This window comes from Balaenoptera physalus, assembly GCF_965194825.1.
Source record: "Balaenoptera physalus genome assembly, chromosome: 4".
NCBI classification, from domain to species: Eukaryota; Metazoa; Chordata; class Mammalia; order Artiodactyla; family Balaenopteridae; genus Balaenoptera; species Balaenoptera physalus.
Genome location: NC_138891.1, coordinates 137,263,701 through 137,277,073, shown reverse-complemented (window position 1 = coordinate 137,277,073; position 13,373 = coordinate 137,263,701). Strand labels below are relative to the sequence as shown.

Here is a 13,373-nt window from a genome sequence, read left to right as displayed (position 1 = left end):
ATCAAAACTACAATGAGATATCATCTCACACCGGTCAGAATGGCCATCATCAAAAAATCTAGAAACAATAAATGCTGGAGAGGGTGTGGAGGAAAGGGAACCCTCTTGCACTGTTGGTGGGAATGTAAATTGATACAGCCACTATGGAGAACAGTATGGAGGTTCCTTAAAAAACTACAAATAGAACTACCATACGACCCAGCAATCCCACTACTGGGCATATACCCTGAGAAAACCATAATTCAAAAAGAGTCATGTACCAAAATGTCCATTGCAGCTCTATTTACAATAGCCAGGACATGGAAGCAACCTAAATGTCCATCGACAGATGAATGGATAAAGAAGATGTGGCACATATATACAATGGAATATTACTCAGCCATAAAAAGAAATGAAATGGAGGTATTTGTAATGAGGTGGATGGAGTTAGAGTCTGTCATACAGAGTGAAGTAAGTCAGAAAGAGAAAAACAAATACAGTATGCTAACACATATATACGGAATCTAAGGGAAAAAAAAAAAAAAGGCCATGAAGAACCTAGTGGCAAGACGGGAATAAAGACACAGACCTACTAGAGAATGGACTTGAGGATATGGGAAGGGGGTGGGGTGAGATGTGAGAGGGTAAGAGAGTGTCATGGACATATATACACTACCAAATGTAAAATAGATAACTAGTGGGAAGCAGCCGCATAGCACAGGGAGATCAGCTCGGTGCTTTGTGACCACCTAGAGGGGTGGGATGGGGAGGGTGGGAGGGAGGGAGATGCAAGAGGGAAGAGAAATGGGAACATATTGTATATGTGTAACTGATTCACTTTGTTATAAAGCAGAAGCTAACACACCATTGTAAGGCAATTATACTTCAATAAAGATGTTTGAAAAAAAAAAAAAAAAGAAAGGACCTCCTTGACAGGTTCCTGATATTAAGGGGGAAATGTTCAGTTTTTCATCAAGTACAATGTTAGCTGCAAGTTTATTTTCCATAGAGTTTCCATATCAAGTCTAGAAAGTTTCCCTCTGTTCCTGATTTGCTGAGATTTTTCTTATCATGAATGAGTGTTGGATTTTGTCCAGTGCTTTACCTCCATCCATTGATGTGAATATCCGATTTTTCTTCTATAGCTTGTTGATACACTGTATTACATTGAGTTTTGCCTATTGAACCAGCCTTGCATCCTTGGAATAAATTCCACTTGGTATGGCATGGACTTATATATACTACCAAATGTAAAATAGCTAGTGGGAAGCAGCCGCATAGCACAGGGAGATCAGCTCGGTGCTTTGTGACCATCTAGAGGGGTGGGATAGGGAGGGTGGGAGGGAGACCCAAGAGGGAGGGGATATGGGGATATATGTACAGCTGATTCACTTTGTTATACAGCAGAAACGAACACACTGTTGTATAGCAATTATACTCCAATAAAGATGTTAAAAAAATTCCACTTGGTTATGGGGTACAACGTTTTATATATATGTATTATATATTAACAAATTCCATTTGATTGTTAAAAATAATGCAACTGGGATTTTTTAGGACCATGCTGGTTGCATCCAGACTGACTACTATGTGAAAGGGCAAAGAAGAAATTCCCCAAGGTTTGGGGCTTATCGTTAAAACTCATTGGGGAGAATGAGGGCTCTTCTGTGTAGTGTAGCTTCAGTGTGACTTCAAGGCAAATGCAGGGGCTTGTGAGAATCAAGGAATGGCAGTGTTTATCCCTTAAACCAGCTTCTTCAAGCAAGGCTGCTCATTTAGCTCAGAGTGGTACTTTGTGTCAGCAATGTCGCCCTGGAATCCAAAAGACAAAGATGAAAGGAGTAAAAATGTAGTAGTCTTGATTTATCAAATGATTTTACCTAATGAATCCATCACATTCAATAGAAACCACATTAGCAATTCCTGTTATTGGTCTTATCCACCCAAAAGCCCCTGAGGTCCACCCTAGTTCCCACATGATCCATTCAAAGGAAAAAGAATGCAAAGTTTAAATAGATTTTTTTGTAAGCGTAAAAGGCTTGGACAAAAATAATGCAAACCAGTACAGACTGAGATGGCAAAGAGACCCGGCTTCTTTCTCCTATTAAGGAACTACCAAGATGGTTATTACACAACCTAGCAGAAAAACCGAGATCCTCATTAGCTAATAGAGCAACAACATGGCGTTCCGAGAAAGCTTGATTTAGTTTCTCATCTTTCTAATGGCTGCAGCATGTACTTGGTAATTTCTGCAACTGTGTTTCTGAATTTCTGGAGCTGCATCTTTGCTTCATTGTCTTAAACAGCATGAGTGGGTCCAACTTTCAGTAATTGACATGCTTAAGTTGTTCCTTTGGTGCAATTTAGCGAACATCATTAAGCACCCATGGTGTACCAGGCTTCATGCTATGCCCAAGGATTGAGATGATGAATAAAATTATTTAGATGTAAGGTGGAATGTGTGTGGGATCTTATTCCTCTGAATATCCTAAAGCTTTAAAGTCCTGTGTATATTTGTAAGATTTATTCTTGATGTGTGCTTTTGAATGATAAGGAAATGGGTGGCCATGTGGGAATTCAAGCCTCTGAAACTTTAACTCAGAGATCCTTACTTTCTTCAGCTTTCAGTCAATAAGAAAAAGTGCCTTAAGCTCTTCTCTCTTGGACTTTTGAAGAAAGCACAAGCTATTAACACAATGATGCTGTTTCCAGTGTACAGCACCGTTAATTGGGTCTTTGCTATTTTCTGTATAGAGTGAAGTTTGAGTTGGGTGTCAGCAAGTTGAAACCCTAACACAACCATCTTTCCTATAAATTCAGCCCTACCCTGCCCCCACCCCCATAAACTGTGGTCAATACTGCTGCTTCTCATTCAAGTTCTTCTGTAAGGAAAGAAAACACGGTAGAAGCATCTTTTCATTTCCTTTAACTTCTAGAATCAGTGTTGCCCAGTAGAAATAGGATGTGATGTATTTTAAAATTTTCTAATGAAAAGAGACACATGGAATTAATTTTAACAGTATTTTTTCACCACAAAGTGTCCAACATTTTATAATTTCAACATGCAGTCAATATAAAAATATTAATGAGATTATGTTATGTTTATTTTTCTCATATTGAGACTTCAAAATCTGGTGTGCTTTTACATTTATGCCATAAATTGATTCGAACCAGCCACATCTCAAGTACTCAATAGCCACATGTGTTTAGTGACTACCATATTGGACATTGCAGTTATAGATGAATATTTCAGTACTGGTTTCTGATAAAAAGAGGATATCAGTCTTTTTATGAAGCACTGAGGAGTTAAAAGAAAATGGATTACTTTTGGGTGAAGTTTAAGACTATGTTGATGAGAAGAAAAATTTTATGGGACTTTTCACTGTAGAAATATCTTCAAGGTTGAGTTTTGTGAGTGTGTGTGTGAGATGTATGTAAACACACATGCATGCATATAAACTTATATTTAAAAGTTCTAGGGACTTCCCTGGTGGTGCAGTGGTTAAGAATCCGCCTGCCAATGCAGGGGACACAGGTTCGATCCCTGGTCTGGGAAGATCCCATATGCCGTGGAGCAACTAAGCCCGCGAGCCACAACTACTGAGCTCGTGTGCAGCAACTACTGAGCCCGCATGACTAGAGCTCGTGCTCCACAACCAGAGAAGCCACCACAATGAGAAGTCTGCGCACCGCAATGAAGAGTAGCCCCCACTAGAGAAAGCCCGCGTGCAGCAACAAAGACCAAATGCAGCCAAAAATAAAAATTAAAAAAAAAAGTTCTATCAGTAAAGGACATGAATTGATAACTGACTTAAATATGTACTTGATTGTAACTCTAGCCTAAAATGAATTAAAAGCTAACTCTGTAAGTATTGAAGGCAATAGAAAACAATAAGAACTTTTGCATAATGATGAGAAAAAGCAGAAGGGGTCAGGTTACGTATAGCACACTGGAAGTTTTCCATGGCTATACCCATGTGTGACCCATAACTGATCATGCTGTCTTGTGAGGAGAAAACGAGAACTGCTAGTTCGGAGAAGAGAAAGAAAATAGAAATCTACTTGCTGAGGCTCCAAATGTATCATGGATTCATGCTTATTATTTAGTATCTTTATAATAATTTGGCTGAAATGTTAATTTGGATAGTATCATCCTCACCAATCCTCATCTTGCAATGTTAATATGCTCAGTTCTTTATAAGTTTAAATCATGCATAGAGAGAAAATAATGCCCCTATGAATGTTTCTTAGGGAATCGCAAGTACATACATGTATATGTGTGGTCACCCCTCCACACATGCAGACCCTCCCCTCACCTACAAAACAGACGAGACCACCTTGCCCTAACTCAGCTGCTGATGTAAAATGACACACAAGTGAATGTGTGCGAACCAACTCAGGGAGTAAGTCAATGCCACGGGTTCCCACATTCTGAAGTGCCAGGTGACACTGGTCAGAATGTCTAGTCTGGGAACTTTATAGCTGAAAGTGTTATTTGAGATCCCCAAGTTCAGTCATCTTATTTATTAGGAAACTGAGGCACAGAGAAGAATGCCCATGGTAACACAGTCAGTTAGTGGCAGAACTGGGACCAGAACTCAGGGCTCCTGATTCCTAGTCCAGTGCTTTTCTCACTGAGATATTGGAAGAGGGAGAAAGTAACATAGATGAAGCGATGGTTTATCAGTCAGTGTTTCTTCAGGAAATAAAATCCAGTCTAGGTATTTCAAACAGAAGGAATTTAATAAAGAGAATTTGTTACATAAGTGATGTTACAGCTAAGAAACCACCAGAGAACCATTAGTGAATCAGTGATTAGCAATAAGAACATTCCACTGCCACCTCTTGGGCTGGAGAAGGACATGGCAAGGATGTGATATTGAACTGGAGCCCCAGAGTGGGGATGTCCTGGCTGGAGCTGGGAACTAAGAGTGGAGGACTATCTGATAGGAGGTGCAGGCACTGTTGGAATCTCTGTTACAGGTAGAGTAAGACTCTCCAGTCTTACCATTGTCTCGTGTTGGACAAAGCTAATTGGCAAGGAGCATGGGAAATGCAGGTCCCAGCGGTGCAGAGCAGAGTAGGGCAGGGGTTAGGAAAGCATCTAAGAACAAGTGACCCCTGCTGCCCAAAATGGGTAACCTTAAAAAAGTTCTATGGTTTTGCAACAGATTTATCATTTATTATGTTTTAAAACTAATTTCAGAAATCATTTGTGCACCAAGTTCACAATATCTGTGGTGAGAGGAGACGTCAGCCTGAGACGCAACCGGTGGCTATAAATGTAGATAATCAAGAGCTGGCCACACCCATCGTCTCTTTGGCCTTCCTTAGGTCCATCCTCATTCATTTTTGTCTTGAGATGTTGAACTTCCCAGTTTCTTGTCTGAATCCATAGCCTTGTTCTTTTGGGGAAATAAAAAATTTCCATTGAGGCCTTCCCGGATGTTGCTTCTATTTGTTTCACAATCTGGAACAACTGAGGGTGGTCCCGCAGGTACAGGATAAATCAGAATTCATCCAGAACCAAAGGGACAGGCTAGTATAAGAGAGGGTTTTTTGTTTGTGTTTGTGTTTGTTTCTGTTTTTGGCAGTACAGTACATTTAAAATTATTTTTAGCATTAAATCATGCATGGCTGGAAAGAGTTAATCTGTCCCAGCCCCATGAAGGAGAAGCACGGGGAAACATTAGCCATCTTTGACTGAGAATGTTCCGTGTTCTGGGAGCTCTCCTGAACGCTTTGCATCTATTAACTCACTTACGCCTCACACTCACCGTGCTATGTGTTAGAAACAACTCTTTCCCCCAGTTTTCAGATGAGGACACTGAGGCTGAGAAAGATTTAAGTAACTCGGCCAAGTTGGCAGCTTGATAAGTGGCGGGGTTGTATCTGGAACCCAGGCAGCTTGGCTGTAGGGTCCCCATTTACCCACTAACTTGCGCCTCACTCTGACCTATGTTGGCTGGTGCCCGGGTCCTGCCTAGGGTCCTAGCCGTGCGGCACTGTGCTCTGATACCCAGCGGGCTGGTGGGATTGGCCAGGGAAGCTGCTGATACTGTGATGAGGTGGTAAGTGCCACATTATTGCAGGGCACTTAGCTGCTAATTGCCATTTAATCACAAGATGAATATAGTTATTTCTTTTCTCCCTCTACCCGAGGGCCAGCGAGATGGTAATTACTCCTGAACTAAGCGCTGAAGATGTGGCTTTGCACGGAGCTGGAACTAAATGCCATGACTCTCCTCTGAGCCGCCGCATTCCTGGCTGCCCTTGTTTACCCACGTGGCTAATTAAACACATTGCTTTGATATTAGATGCTCTTTCCAAGCTTCCCGTTTCCCTGAAATGATGATATTTTTTCCCCTGGGAAATGTGATTTCAAAAACCCTAAAATTTGGACTTTATATTTGGGAAGTTAAACAACCCCAATTTTTGTAGAGATGGCATTACATTTTGGCCAACAGTTGAAATAGAAAACTTCGCGTTTGGAAAGTTCTAAATTGAAAATGAGTTAACCTAGATCGTTTGTTTCTGTGCAGTCCCCTGTTTGCAGCTGGTGTATGGAGTTGAAGAGCTGCTGGGTTTTGTCTTCTGTTTTCTAAAGTTTGATGGATATAAAAACAATCATATGGAATTTCTGTAAACATGGACATGCAATCTATTGGCTCATGCTTCTCTGAGGATTTTTCCTCCAGGTAACTACTAAATGGGTTGGAATTGATCTGCTTTTTGCAGAGGCAATAAAATGAGCAGGTTAAGTGACTTGTCTAAAAAAAATTCAATTAATGAACCCAGTCCTGGTTTTCCGGTTCCCGGTCAAATGTCACAGGTGATACCCGAGGTTAGTTAAGTCTTCAACCTTATGAAGACCTAATCAGCTTGGTCTAGGCTTGGAATTAATGGAGCCGTGACAAAGGTCTCTAGTGAAGCAACAGTCAAATTTTAATTGGTTACCAAGGACTCAGTTTATGATTTTTATGTTGGGACTCCCTGTAGATAGTTATCTAAGTGGCTTAACAAAAACCCTCCAAATCTCAGTGTCCTCACACAATAAGGCAGATGTTCTCAAACTTTAGAGTGTCTAAATCTCCTTATTAAAATAAAGGGCTTTTAGAAACCCTCTCGCAGGGTTTCTAATTGAGTATGCCTTGGTCGAAGCCGGGGATTTGCATTTTTAACAAGTTTGCAAGTGATACTGACACTGCTGGTCTGGAAACCAGTGCACTAAGGGCTCATTCTTTCTGTCATCACGGCCCAATGTGGGTGTATCTGGCTGGGCAACTCTCCAGGGATCCTCTCCTCCAAAAGGTAACTCGGGGCCCTAGGCTCCTTCCCTAGAAGCTCTGCCATTCCCTAAGACCACAGACCCCCTCTTCTGCGAGCAGCTAGTGGGTCCTGGAAGAGAGAGGAGATAAGGGCCGGGGCTGTTCTAAGGGCCAGGCCTGGGAGTGGGATATATTACTTTTGCTTACATCCCATTGGCTAGAATCAGTTATGTGGCCTTTGCCTAACTGTAAGAGGAAGCTGGGAACAGAGTCTAGCTGGATGCTCAGGAGGAAAAGGAAACTGATTTTGGTGAAAATACAGCCATTTGGGGCCACATCTAAGTTTACGAAAGTCCTCCTCTTTATCTTTCTCCTCCACCCGAGATGCTGTGAAAATATTTATCAACCACTGTTTTTGAAAGTTTAATGATGTCCCTTGACTCACCCGGATATATCACTGAGTACTGGCAAATGGAGTTGATGAAGAATGTTGTCCGTGCTCCTCCCAGGGATGGAGATACCATGATAGCAGTTCACTGAGGTGAAGGGTCTGCCTGCCCTTGAAGTGAGACCAGATCTAGAATGGGGGTCCCCATCTGTGCAAAGTGTCAATGTATTGTCTCCCAGCTCCAGATTGACTCTTCTCTGCCCTGATTTGTGATACTGGAGCTGGACCCTCTAAACATTTCTCCTTTGCCCACTGGCCAAATGTTAACTTCATCACAGGAGGGTTTTAGAATGGCAATACAAGGTGAAAGCTCTTTGCTCCTGAGTTCTGGATTCAGAGTTCTGGATTCAGCGTTACCCTCCTCTGCAGTGGCCCGGTGGCCTATGCAGCTGAACTCTGGCTGTTGACCTCCGGCCATGTTCTCCCTGCTGGTGGCCACTTCCCAGAAGCTCTTCCCACACACACCCCTACAATGACAGGCTGCTTCTCCAGACCATCTCTGGCCTTTGCCTTCCAGAATGCTTCTTGACCACCAGCAGGTTGTAAGTTCTTGTGGCAGTTGAGTCCCCTCTGATGAGCTCTGAGTCTCAGCCTTGTGGGTGGCAAGAGGGGGGCTTCTCTCCTAATTCTTTGTCCTTTTATCTCTCTTCCTCATCCTAAAGGTAATGCTACTTCCTTAGGGTCCCTTTTTAAAAATAAAATAGTTAAACATCTTTTATAGTTAACATTTCTTTGCATTACATCTTCCTTGTTAAAATAACTAGAGTGATTTCTGTCGTTTGAATGGACCCTGACAGCTGTGCCCTCCTCCTGGTGATGTTTTTCATAGAAAGGCAAAGTTGAATGTACACCCACTCACATCAAAAAGCAGGACAGCAAAACTATACCTACTCAAAACTCACTTCCATCTAGTTTCTTCTTTATCCTTTGCCCTCATGATGTTGATTTCCTGCCCTGAGAAAGGCTGGCATTCTTATCCAATGGGAATCGGGTGGGTGGGTCTTCAAGTCTCAGACTTCTAGACTCTATAGTCTGCAGCCTCAGCAACCAGGGGCTCCCTTGCGTAAGGCCCTGGGTAGGCTTCCCAGGTTAGCCTGGGGCATGAGAAAGAAAGATGAAACACATGTGTCATCAGTAACCAGAAACAAATGTCGCTGCCTCGGTCTGTGTCCGAGGGTGAAACCATAAAGTAAACTGTGTGTAACCACCAGGTCTCGCCTTGGCTTGGTTCTGCTGCCACAGCAGTAGGGAATCAATACAACTTAAAAAAGAATCCCAGGCAAAAGTTGGATAAACAACACAAGATCTAATTTTAGGCCACAGAAAAGAAAAGGTCAGCATAGCATAAGGATAATAATAAAATTAATTCCAGTCAGCATTAGTTACTTATTATTTCTTTTTCTGCACAGAGGATGGATCCATGCCAGTGGAAGGTTGAGGCCAACTCTCCTTCCTTTCTTGCGAGCTAACCTCGGCTTCCCAGACAAGCCACAGTGAGGACTTTTTATCTGAGGCAAGTTCAGTCCTGGACAAAGGCAAACTCATTCCTGTGATTTAGGGACCCTGAGAAAGCTCTTTAATAGGAAACCTCTACCCTATTGCCACAATGTCTGAAATTTCACTGTAACAGCCTCCTGGATGACCATCTACAGACCGCCTCCCCCCTTTTAAAATTGTGGTGAAAGTCACATAACACAAAATTAACCATTTTAAAGTGAAGAATTCAGTGGCATTAAGTAGACCCACAGCACTGTATAACCACCACCTCTATCTAGTTCCAAAACAACTTCATCACCCCAAAAGGAAATCCTGTACCCACTAAAGCAGTCATTCTTCATTCTCCCTCCAGCCCCTGGCAACCACAAATCTGCTTTCTCTGTCTATGGATTAGCCTGTTCTGGGCATTTCATATAAATGAAATCATACAACATGTCTTTTGTTTCTGGCTTTTTTCACTTAGCATAACGTTTCAAGGTTCATCCGTGTTATAGCATGTGTCAGTACTTCGTTTTTTTAAATGACTGAACCCAAATGTTCGTCAGTGGATGGTTGGATAAACAAATTGTGGTGTATACATACCAACTCCCTTTTAAATGATTTTTAAATGATCTTCTCAAATGGAGGTGATAACACATAGGACCACTGTGTCTTACTTTGAATGAGATTATCTGATAAAATGGCTTTGGACTAAAAGGGCCAGGCACTTAAGTTTGAAACACTCATTAATGCATTCTTCATCATATTTTTTTGTTTTCTTTGGTTCAAAGAAATGAAGTCCCCTCATTAATATGTTAGTACTTTATCTGATGATGTACTATATTTCCATTTTTTTATCCTCTGGAGAAAGGACCATCACAGTTAAGCTATATACTACTACTAATACATTGTAAATCTGTGAAACAGTATTTATGTCTGTAGAGCCAGTACAAAGTGTTACTTAAAAATTCAAAGTGTATTCAAGGGAAGCTCCTAAAGAGTTACTTGTCAATAAATCTCTCTTTCTGTCCTTGTTTCCCATGAAAGACAAATGAAGTAGTCACTAGCAAAAATAGCTAGTAGCCTAATGACATCATTTAGTTGTTTGTGTGGCAGTAGGGGAGGGGATTGGTGTTTCCAATTAGACATTGCTTCTCTCTGCCTCTTCTGCTCATGACATACCATGATTCCCCACGGATGGAGGGATACAGTCAAAAAGTCTCAGGCTGATTTTCACGTCTCCACTGGTCTGGACCCCCTTCACCTCTATGACCCATTTTGTATAAGTATCACTGACAAAAACTCCTGTTCGGGCCATTTGGGTCTCCTACCTTCAGCCAAAGAGGACGCAGGCATTTCTGCTCTGGTATCTGCTCAAGCTCATGTGTATCATCTTTGAGTCCAGAGCCTTCCCAGCACAGGGTGCTGGTGACTCGGCATGTTATCTGATGGGCGATATGAAGCCAAGGTCAGTTTTCAATATGATCTGATGCTTTGCTTTTTTCAGGAGGGTGTCTCTGGGACACCCAGAGATGCTGGTAGGTAAGAGGCCTTTCAGGGGTCCGGTGAGTGGGGAGGAAGCAGCAACAGGATGAATTCTAGGGGAGAGGAGTCAAGTTAGACAGATATTTCTTAAACAGTGTCAACGTCAACCAACGGTCCTTGGTTGCTTTTCAGATTTCTCTTTTAGGTGACGGTAGAGATGAGTCCTTTCATGGAAAGTGGGAAAACAGGAAGAGAGACAGTGAGCAAGAAATACAAATATCCAGTCCAGTTTGGGGCAAATCAATTCATGGTGTCTGAAATGTCCAGGTGGACTTGGTCAGTTGGAAGCTGAGAATACCACTCTCAAGAGGAGCCAGAGGAAAGGGATATAAAATAACTATAAAAAGCACCACAAATATTTGCATGCTAATTGTGGCTTTTAAAGTCTTTGAGGGGGTTTGAAAACAGTTTGTTTTTCACATAGTTTCAGCATTATTCTTGCCATCTTATTTTTAAAATACTGTTTGCAGTATCTATGATGAAAATGCTTGCTTAGCAGTCTAACTCATATTAATCACAAATTCCAAATTCATGGCATCAGAATTACAAGAAGTTTCATATTATATAATTAGAAGAAGATTCCAGTCTTTGGTTCATTGACTCTGGAGCCATATTACAGTCTTGTTATATTTGATAATGACATAGCAGACATTCTATCAGAACTTGGATGCTGGAAAGAGATTCCAAAATGCTTTAATCTTGTCACAAATCAGAAGCAGCTGCTTCTTATAAAAAGGAAAGCTCATGTTTGGATGGTCCACAGAAAAACCAATGTGACTTACACAGTCTTAAATAGCAGATTCTGGGGTTTTCAGTTGGCAGGTGTTCTCCATCAGGCAACCCCCCCCTCTGCCATGTTGATTCCTGTTGGTTTTATTTCTTTAGACTTCTCTCAAACTGCAAATTGCATTTGTGAAATGAACTTTATCATAGGCACTTAGGCATTTTATGATGAAGGCTAAGCATTATCTTGAGACTTTTACACACCGGAGAAAACAGATAACATGGAAAATGTAATTCGAATACAACTTGCCCCCTCTGAGTGGCAGAATAACTAAAGAGAAAATACTAAAGAGAGGAATGTTATTATCGTCAGTCAGTCAAGGGCTGCAAGCTTCGAGCGCTGAGCCTACAAACCTTCCGATGGTTCTATGATGACATGAAACTGCTGTCGTAGAAACTCTAAAACTAACAAGGGTATTAGCTTCATTGATTTTCTGAAAATGGGAAAGAAAAAAAAAAAGCGCTCAGCTAAGTCCAGGAAAGAGATTTAATACAACTGTCTTTTAATAATATTAAGTTTCCTAGAATCAATATTTTCTCCCCCTCATATTATACTATGGGTTGCTACACACCAGTTGCTATGTAGGAGAATGGGAATCAATAGAAGGCTTACCTTCTTTGGAGACTATTTCAAAGGCCTGCATAATGGAGCATAGATTAGGAAGAATGAAATTGAATTTTAAGTACACTGACATTATGCTGTCATCTTCAACCATGGGAATGAAGATTGTTCTGGGGCCCGTGGGACCCATGAGGCTCAGGGCAAGAGATACCACGTAGAGACTGGCTCACAAAACTCCAGTGACTGTGGCTTCCTCCAGGACTGCTTCACAAATGCTAAATCCAGGCCTTTGGGGGCACTCCTAAAAAGTATCTTCAAACACCCCAAGGGTTACTTGATGAGTAGTGTTGAAGGAGTGTTCTTCATAAAGTTCAGCCTTAGTGGCTTCAAAATTATGCTAGATCCGGTCTGTGTTCACTCAAACTCTGATGTTGAACCCCCTTTCTACTTAGCTTTATTTTGTCTTTATTTCAGAAAGTCAAATGGATGTTTCTTAGCTGATAAAAATAACTCTTGATAGAATCACTGAAAATTATTTACAATGTGCTAAAATGACATTTTAAATATCTATGGAAAACACTCAAAAATAGCACAAAAATATCAAAACCTCAAATTTTGAGAGAAGGTAGAGTACATGAGTTTTGGAGTGTTGTTTAATAGTGGTGGTTTTAGTCTCTTATTTTAAGAGATTGACTTGAAAAAAAAATCTGTAGATTTAATGTGATGTTGAAATTTACCCATCACTATAAAAGAATGATTTGGATGACCCAGCAATCCCACTCCTAGGTGTTTACCCTAGAGAGATGAAAATTTAGACTCACGCAACAACTTACACGTGAATGTTTATGCCGCTCTATTAATAATCGCTAAGATGTGGAAATAAACCAGATGTCCTTTACCAGGTGAATGGTTAAACCAACTGTGGTACATCAGTACCAGGGAAGACTATTTAGTAATGAAAAGAAACAGACAATAACTTTGATGATGATTCTCAAAGATGCTATGCTGAGTGAAAAACAGCCAGTTTCAAACAGCTGAATACTGTATGATTCCATTTAGATGACGTTTTCCAAAAAGGTCAGAATAGACCTGGAGAACAGATCCATGCTTGCGGGTGCTGTGAGGTGGGGAGAGGGAGAAAGAATGTGTCCATTAAGGGAATGTTTTAGGTGATGGAACTGGTCAGTACGCTGATTGGGGTGTTGGTTAGGCCAATCTATACGTATGAAAATTCGTAGACGTGTACACCAAAGGGGAAAAAGTTGACTTTACCATATAATTTAAAAATTAAAAGATTGCTTATACCTTGACT

General features: G+C 41.2%; 1 protein-coding gene and 1 long non-coding RNA gene across 2 annotated transcripts in view; one reads left to right on the top strand and one right to left on the bottom strand.

The window, feature by feature from the left end:
* LOC309659311 overlaps positions 1-13,371 on the bottom strand; it is a 34,506-nt gene extending 21,135 nt beyond the window's left edge. The window contains exon 1 of the long non-coding RNA XR_014262741.1: positions 905-13,371. This is a non-coding gene — a long non-coding RNA (uncharacterized lncRNA). The remainder of the gene's footprint in view (positions 1-904) is intronic.
* Positions 1-13,373, top strand: part of SETD4 (SET domain containing 4) — a 586,654-nt gene that overhangs the window by 387,770 nt on the left and 185,511 nt on the right. The gene's annotated exons all lie outside the window — the stretch shown is intronic.